An 8456-nucleotide genomic window follows, 5' to 3' on the forward strand; every position below is an offset into this window, starting at 1 on the left:
AAAAACAAAAACCACAGCTCCTGAGCTGCTGACGCGTGGATGCCAATTGGTCCCGGTTGGTGTTACCAACCGGGACTAAAGGCCCTCCTGCATGGGCTGGCCGCAGCGGCCACGTGGAGCACCATCTGTCCCGATTCGTAAGCGAACCAGGACTAAAGGTGTTGGGCTTTAGTCTCGACCCTTTAGTCCCGGTTCCAGAACCAGGGCTAATGGGCCTCTGAAACCGGGACTAATGGCCCATTTTCTACTAGTGTAGCTAGCTCTGGATCGTTTCGAGTTGAGCTAGCTCGCTCGCTCTAGCTACCCCGGCGGAGGAGCTAGGTATTGGCTGCTGTGTTTCGTATTTGGTTGTCTGCGGCTCCGTTTTTGGCCGTTTTGTGCGCTATCCGTCGGTTTCAAGGGAGCAAGCTAGTTGATCATGGACACAGACGAGAGGAAGAAGAAGACGTGGGGAAATAATATAAGTGAATTTTACAGTTTACATTTGAGGGGTCTATTCTGCCACAGCTAAAACCAACCCTTAAAACGCGTTTTCCCCGGACTGTAAACGCATTATAAGGGTCCGCGTTGCTAGAGATGCTCTAACAACAGGAGACGAACCCGACCATGTGGCCTCACTCGTAAGGCATCATTGTGTTCATTTACCGACCCACTAATTAGGTTCTAAAAAAATGCCACTCCTTTACCTCAAAAAAAATGCCACTGAGGTAACAGGCAACAGTAGTCCAGTTCTGATACTCTCGAATGTAAAGTTGGCTGTTACAGATGACAGCCAGCCCCTCGCATTCTTGCCTTTGCTGATGTGGGCGGCAAATCTCAATATGGAACTAGAGAATCAACTCAATTTAACATTGGAATGGTATCCATGGACTCACAATTTTAGTGGCCTATAGGTGGTTTAAATGGCGAACTGAATTTAATACTCCCTCCGTTCCTAAATATAAGTCTTTGTAGAGATTTCACTATGAACTATATATGGATGTATATAGATGCATTTTAAGTGTGGATTCATTCATTTTGCTCCGTATATAGTCCACCTAGTAAAATCTCTACAAAGACCTACATTTAGGAAGGGAGGGAGTACGTACTACTGATCGTTCTAGGTTTTGATTGGTAGCAGTCCTACCAACAAAAGAAACGTGACTGATATCACATAACACTGGAAAGAAAGTAGAGCACCAGAGCAATCCCTAAGATGCAACTTATATAGAGCCGCTGGGTTTTGTATAGATAAGTTCGTGTGCACAGAGTGAGAGAGAGTATTACAATTTAACATCACAAAAAGAACTTCTCAAAACAACGCACAAGTTGCCGACGCATGTCCACAAACAGTGTCTCACATCATCAAAAAGGAACAAATTTCACATATCTACGACGCTTTTCTTTCAGACAAAGTATCAGAAAACTACACTGTTTGACATAATACAAAACCACTACTTGAAATGCATGCTCGAAAGAGAGTATTTTGTACCCCCCCCCCCCCTAAGTTTCAAACTAAATGAAGTTCTAGCTTTGTCCCAAGTGAAACTTGTTTTACATAACCATGTCTCTAGGAAAACATGTTGAGATCTACAAACATCAAATATATGAAGTTCTAAAGAATCTAATTTGGCATTGTAGATATATTGGTATATATTTCTATAGACTTGGTGAAACTTAAACAAGTTTGAGTTAGGACAAAGCTAGAACTTCATTAAATTTGGAATGGAAGGAGTACTACACAATTTGGTTACAGTTCTGAGAAATTGTTACATTTACATCACTTAAATTCTCCCCGAAGTAAAGGGCCGTGCCATGGGTGAATCGATTTTGTCAAGAACTAACCAGAGAAGATTCCATGCCACGAAAGGATCTCCGAGAGATCGCAAGGTTCTGCTCCAATATAAGAAGGTGGGCATATAGCCCATTCCGTATCTATATAGGTTGTTATCAAACCAGCATCCTGCGGCGATGGAAGCGAGGTACCCGAACTCTGCTGCAATTCTCAAGACCGAAGATGCTTCTGGGTCTCCAAGTCGAGGCATCCTAAATCCTGTTGTACTAGATCGCCTGAAAAACTGACTGACAAAAATAACATTCAGGTTCTCATGTTTGAGAAAAGACATATGAGTTAATAAAAAACCAACAAACATGGATCGAATCATATGTCAAATTCAATATCCGCATACAGATATAATTAATAAGGGAAATAATAACATTAAAAGGGCTCTCGAGTTAAGAGAGAGAGAGAGAGAGAGAGAGGAAAAGTACCTGAATACTGGAGCACATCTAACATCAATCATATTACATGAGTAAATTTCCTAACCAGGCGTTTGGGGGTTGTATCGCCTAACTTAAATCATGAAGTGTTTCTAGTAACCCCAAGTTATTCATCCAGCCCACTTCCCTTATGCGGGGAAGATGACCATATACAAGCCTACAAGGGGAGAGAAGTCGAAGTGTGTCGGCGGTGGCCAGAGTCACGGATTTGACAATTCGGCGATTTGACAAGGAAAATCAAATGAAGTACAGATAAATTGGCTAAATCGCCTCCACATCTAAATTCCTTGGTACTCCTATGTCATATTAACTAGAGATGGCATCTAATCGGCTAAATCTGCAAAGAGCTCATGGATCCCCAAAAGACGGCATCTAATCGAGTCAGTAAGCATAGGCATAGCAATATGGTCTCACCTTGTTCGGATGGAGGGAGCAAGGCGGCCGGTGTTGTCGATCCGGCGAGCCGGCGGGTGGTGTAGATCCGGACCTAGAGGACGACGGCGGTGTACTCTGGGTCCCTAGCGCAGCAGTTCGACCGGGCTGGTTTTCGATTTCGCTCGTCAAACCGCACGTCCGCACCTAAGAAGATCAGGCTTAAATCGGCCCCGGGCCAACCCCAGGCCAACTCGTAAATAGTCCATCTTGTTTTAGCCTGACCGAGTACGCCACTTTTTCTTAACACCACCACGGGCTCCCGATGGACAGGTATTAATGGGCCAACCCATCTAGCATCCACCCTCTTCCGGTTTTGTGAAGCTTCTGGCCTTATTTTATTTTTGTTTTTATTTATTATCTTTTCCTTTTTTGTTTTAGAAAAAATCATAAATATTGTAACATTGTATAAAAGTTTTTCATTTTATTCACAGTGTTTTTAAATTCATGAACCTTTTAAAATTTAAGAATATTTTTACAATTTCAGAATATGTTTTCCAAATTTTTGAACATTTTTTAATTTATGAATATTCTATTAATTCGTGAGTTTTTTTTCCAAATTTTGTGAACATTTTCCAAACTTGTAAACATTATTTAAAGTTTTTATTCATATTTTTGTAAATCCAAAAACTTTTTCTCGTTTCACCATGTTTTCAATGACAAAAAATGTTCGCCAGTTTTTCCTAAACCTGCTAGTAGGGGAGGAACAAGGAAGCAAATGAAGTGAGGCCAAGCAAGCAACCAGGGAGTGAGCTAGCGTAGCGAGGAATCTTCATGAGCCTCAGTACGCTCGCTCCACATTTGTGCGTTTTGACGGTGTTTTGTCGCAATGAGCCTCTCGGAGATAGCTTCTGAAAGGAAAAAAAAATGTGCTCCTAGTTCGGTTTTTTGTCCAGTTTATTTGTGAAAAAATGTTCAGCAAAACTTACCAATATTTGATCTAATTTTGAAGATCTCGACTCGAGGAATCCAACGTGAAAACGGTTCGAGATTTGAACGCACGGTTTAAGAGATAAAATGTTTTGAATAAAAAGATCTATGAAAAAAAGGAAAAACTCCCAGGTTGCGACAAGTGGCGACAAGTGGCGCACATGCAGCGCACATGCAGCGCACCACTTGTCACAACCTACGGAGATGGGAGTGATCTTTGGAAGCAATACTCCTCAATTAGTGATTTCATCAAAGTCTGAGAGCAAAAATAAACCGACGAAGCTAGAAAATACAGGGTGGGCTAGTGGCCCGCATGCCTCGCACAATTGGTAGTGACTATTTGGCGCTACTCCCTACAGCGAGATGCATCCCATAGTCTTTGGCTCCAATCTTGCAGCTGGGAGGGGACGTCAGATCTTCAAGAGTTTTATGTTTTTTGTTAACGTCTAGTGGCGATCGTAATTTTGTGTGAATATAATACTCTTTTTTGGCGGACCATGAAGCTAGAGAGGTTTGTGTCTTCGCAGATCAAATTATTCATATATGATGAGTTTATGCTATTGTGTCAAGTTGTTTTTGTTGGTTTATTCTGTATGGAGTTGATCTTTCCTCGACACCATGGTGAAGATCTTGTGATTCGACAGTCTGCACTTTAAGGGGGTCATTCCTGGCCCAAGTATGTTCATCGCTCAAAGATTACCGTCTTTGTATGGGTGACCGAAGGCACTTTTAGAAAGATTTATTGGTGATCAAGTTTGTGTGGGTGAAAGCAGTAGCGGAGGTTGAGCCGAAACCATGGGGGGGCACGGGTTGGAGGGGGGCAAACACGATTACTTTCAACTAATTTTTGTGAAAAATAGACTTAATACAAAGGGATATATACATGATTTCTTGTGAGCCGGGGGGCATAGCCCAGGTTGCCCCCCATGAAGCTCCACCACTGGGTGAAAGAGTGATTGTATCCTTGCTCCAGACTAGTTGTAGCATCTTTATTGAATTCTTGGTGGTATTTTGTCTTGCAGATATTAATACCACGGAGATGATATTACAAAGAGATCATTGTAAATAGTCATATGAGTTCCTTTGGATCTTATATCCAAAATAGTGTACCTGCAATAGTTATGAGTGTGAATAAATTTATAGATGTTTCTAAAAAAATATAGCGAGATGGATCCCTCCACAACCAGGATTTGTGAAAGTGAATGCTCTGAGAGCAACAAAGCCATGGAATGGAGAACAAGGGTGCAGTTGGAGTGGGGTGGTTTGTCATGAATCATGAAGATCATGAAGATTTTAAAGGGGTGTCTATAGTGGTGTTTGATGGAATGATATATCTAGCTATCTCATGGGCATAATTGGTTCCTTGCATGCATTTTGCTCCCCTAGTGCAGCTTTGTTGCGGTGAGATAAGCTTTAAACCATGTTGAACACTATTTTGGTTGTCCTTATTGCATTAGGATGTTGTTTGATATATGTTGTTTGGTTGGCAGCACTTATGGCTATGAAGATGCAATTGCCTGGCATTTGGTTGCTCCCGGCCTAATGTTATAGTCACCCCTTCTCACTAGTGATGACCTTGCCACAAAGTAAACTACAAAGGTAGTACAAAATTAACATCATTTTAGTCCCAACTACTAACAAATGGCAGTTCGTCCTAACTACTAACAAATGACATTACAAAATTAACAGTCGTATGACTCAACGGGGGAAGTTCACCCATGACAATCAAGGGGGAAGTTGACAATCCTCTTCTTCTTCTTCTTCTATCCTTGTATTATCTCTGTTAGCTGACATTACGTGAGCCTACTCCAATCTTTTGTTATGCCAATCTTCATTTTTCATGTGCCTCCACACCATGACTGGAGTCAACATCTTCATCCTCCAACACATACTCGTCAAGACACAAGTCTAAGATGGAGTAATGAAGAATACAACATGCAAGAACAAGCTTAAATTGGATGGAAAAAAGGGAGGAATGCCTAATGATCAAGGATCTTAAATCTATTCTTCAAAGCACTAAATGTCCTCACAACTGTAACAATAAGGCTAGAGTGTATGCAATTGAACAATTCAGCAGCAACCTTAGGATAGTTCCTAGCAGAGAACTCGTTGAGATGGTACTTTGTTTTTCCTGAAGGGTGGAAAACCCACATGCATATCCAGCCAAACTTACCATCAGTTATAACGACCCCATCAGGTCAAGTCATGCCGTCAGTAAGAATGTTAGCACCATGGACTAATCATTCCCAACCAGCTATCTTGTGTAGTGCTTTCTAGCTGAGTACAATCTATTGCATCAATACAATCCCGTCATGGCATGAAAAAACTAATATGGCTCACAACGGTACAAACATGTCATGTCATGAACTAACAGTTAGTATTGCTCACATCAAAATATGGACACCATATATAGCTCATGCCTATCACAAAGGAGTTTGACCAGTGGTTGCCGTAATCATCTCTCCTCCAAGCTCTCTAATCACATACAACACTTGCCTGAAATATTGGGAAATTGTCTCAATGGATCTCTTCAATGTGTTGTGAATCACTCTGAACCTCTGGTTATGACCTACAACATGAAAGAATGTTGTTACTTGCTCTTACATAGAGGTGTGGATGCTATCTTGTAGCAACCCCTTCGCCCTAAGCATCTCCAAAATCTTGGAAAATGGGGTTTTCTAATTTCAAGCATGTTCATAACCTCTACATCATTATGCTTGTTCGGTTCTACAAATAGGATTTCATAAGTTGGAGGTTGTTGATCATCATTTATAAAAATCCATCATCAAATGAGTCATAAAGATGCATCACAATGAAACTACAATCCTAAAATGCATATGGCACAAGAAAATCTGCAAATTTTGGTTCGGACTTCGGTCGAACAGTTAGTGGGCATGTCCGACACCGGAGATGCCTGACATTGTCTACGACTGCTGGAGTTGTGGTGACTCGTACACAGACACTGGGGAGGCATCCTCTTCTACCTGTGTGAAGTCATCCAGGATGCCACCCCCGCATCACGAAGGTAGAACAATGTCAGGCATGGGAGTGGTGGTGGGCACCGGAGCTAACGCGATGAACTCAATCTGGATGGTGCCCTTCTATCTTCTTAGAAACTTCCTTCTCCTACTTCTCGCGGGCGCCGCTCCGTCCGGGTGACGGCCCTCGCCTTATTCACCATAGTAGGGACCCCAACGGAATCCGCAGATCCTTCCTCAATGGCGCGACAGGAAGTTGACAGCTAGGACGGAGGAGGAGGTCGGCGGTGTAGACGCGAAGCAAGGGCAATGACGCGGATGCGAGAAACGGAGTGCATGCATGAGGGGAAGGGCGGCCAATTTGGTTGATTTGATCAATTTGAATGGATTTGAGGTGTCTCTAACCCGTCGGATCTGATCTGACATTAAAATTCAAAAAAACCATTTTTTTGTGATGCAAGATGTTCAAATGCATGATGTTCGTGCAAAATTTCATGAAGTTTTGACATTCGAGGAGCTCGTGGCGAAAAAAAAACAAAATTCAGGCATGTGAGAAACATTTAAGAATATCAGTTCATGCATGATTTTGTCTTTTTTGCCGCGTGCTCCTCGAATGTACAATTTCATAAAATTTTGCACGAACATCACACACATGCGCATCTTGCTTGTAAAAAATCACATTTTGAATTTTTTTATTATTTGTAATTGCGTTACTGTTTACGGGGAGCCCGGGCACCGAAGTGGATTATCGTTAGAGATGCTCTAACACTCTTCAACGGCCGGCCGGCCAGCCGGCCAAACGGCAGCTTAATTAATTTAGTCTTCTTGTGTTGCACTAAACTTTCGAAGAAAAACTGCATCGAGCTCCCATCTGTTGACTGTCGACACCGTTGCCTCCAACGCCCCATCGGAGCTACCCAAAACTAAGAAAACAAAACGTGTGTCCTCATCCTCTTTCCCCACGCAGCAGCCACAGGCCTACAAATACTAACACCGTAAGGCACAACCACACACACACACCATCGGCATCCACCAATCTTCTACGTACACTCACTAGTCAAGCAATCAAGCCTAACAGGTTAGCTATCTCAGCTTCATCTCTAACTACTCCGATCGTTCTATGTCACTGTAAGCGTTCGTAACTCTTGACCGGTTCTCTTGTACTGCAGATAGGCAATGGAAGCCGGGGGAGCGACGGCCGGCGTCGGCGCGGAGAAGAATTCGTGGCCGGAGGTGGTGGGCCTGTCGTCCGAGGAGGCCAAGAAGAAGATCACAGAGCACAAGCCGGACGCCAGCGTCCACGTCGTTCCGGCTGACTCCTTCGTCACCATGGATTACAACACCGGCCGAGTCAGGGTGTTCGTCGACTCCAACGACAAGGTCACGAAAGCTCCCAGGATTGGCTAGCTTAGCCGGGCTCATCCTTACGTTTGTACCAATAAACGAGGACGTAATTCTGTCTAGCTGTACTCTGCAAGCGTGTGTACTGATATGTGCTGTTGTCGATAGCATAGGTGTGTTGTGTGTTATTGTCTTTTACTTCTTTTTATATAAAATATAAAACATGGTGTGTTACTGTCTGGTTGGTTTCTGGAACAAGTCAGACCCCTTCTCATGTTATCTTATAAATTTGGGACAACTATTTTCTCATTCGATGTTCTTTTGTAAGCAATCTGCGACGGCCCTCTTTTCTCTCCAATATTTTTTTATTGAAGAAGTAGGACTAAAAAACCATGTCCAGCAGATCCCATTTTTTCAATATTTTTTGGGTGATCACAAAAAAAGCCCAAATTCATCATTAAAATGGTAATTCGACTAGATTCTGGGATGATACTTGGTTAGGAAAGACACCTTTAA

The 8456-nt window shown here is 42.6% G+C and overlaps 1 pseudogene; it reads left to right on the plus strand.

Moving 5' to 3' along the window:
* The window catches only part of LOC119310453, a 12657-nt pseudogene extending 4550 nt beyond the window's left edge, over positions 1-8107 (plus strand).
* Positions 8108-8456: the final 349 nt, after the last annotated feature.

The sequence above is a fragment of the Triticum dicoccoides genome, chromosome 5B, assembly GCF_002162155.2.
Source record: "Triticum dicoccoides isolate Atlit2015 ecotype Zavitan chromosome 5B, WEW_v2.0, whole genome shotgun sequence".
NCBI classification, from domain to species: Eukaryota; Viridiplantae; Streptophyta; class Magnoliopsida; order Poales; family Poaceae; genus Triticum; species Triticum dicoccoides.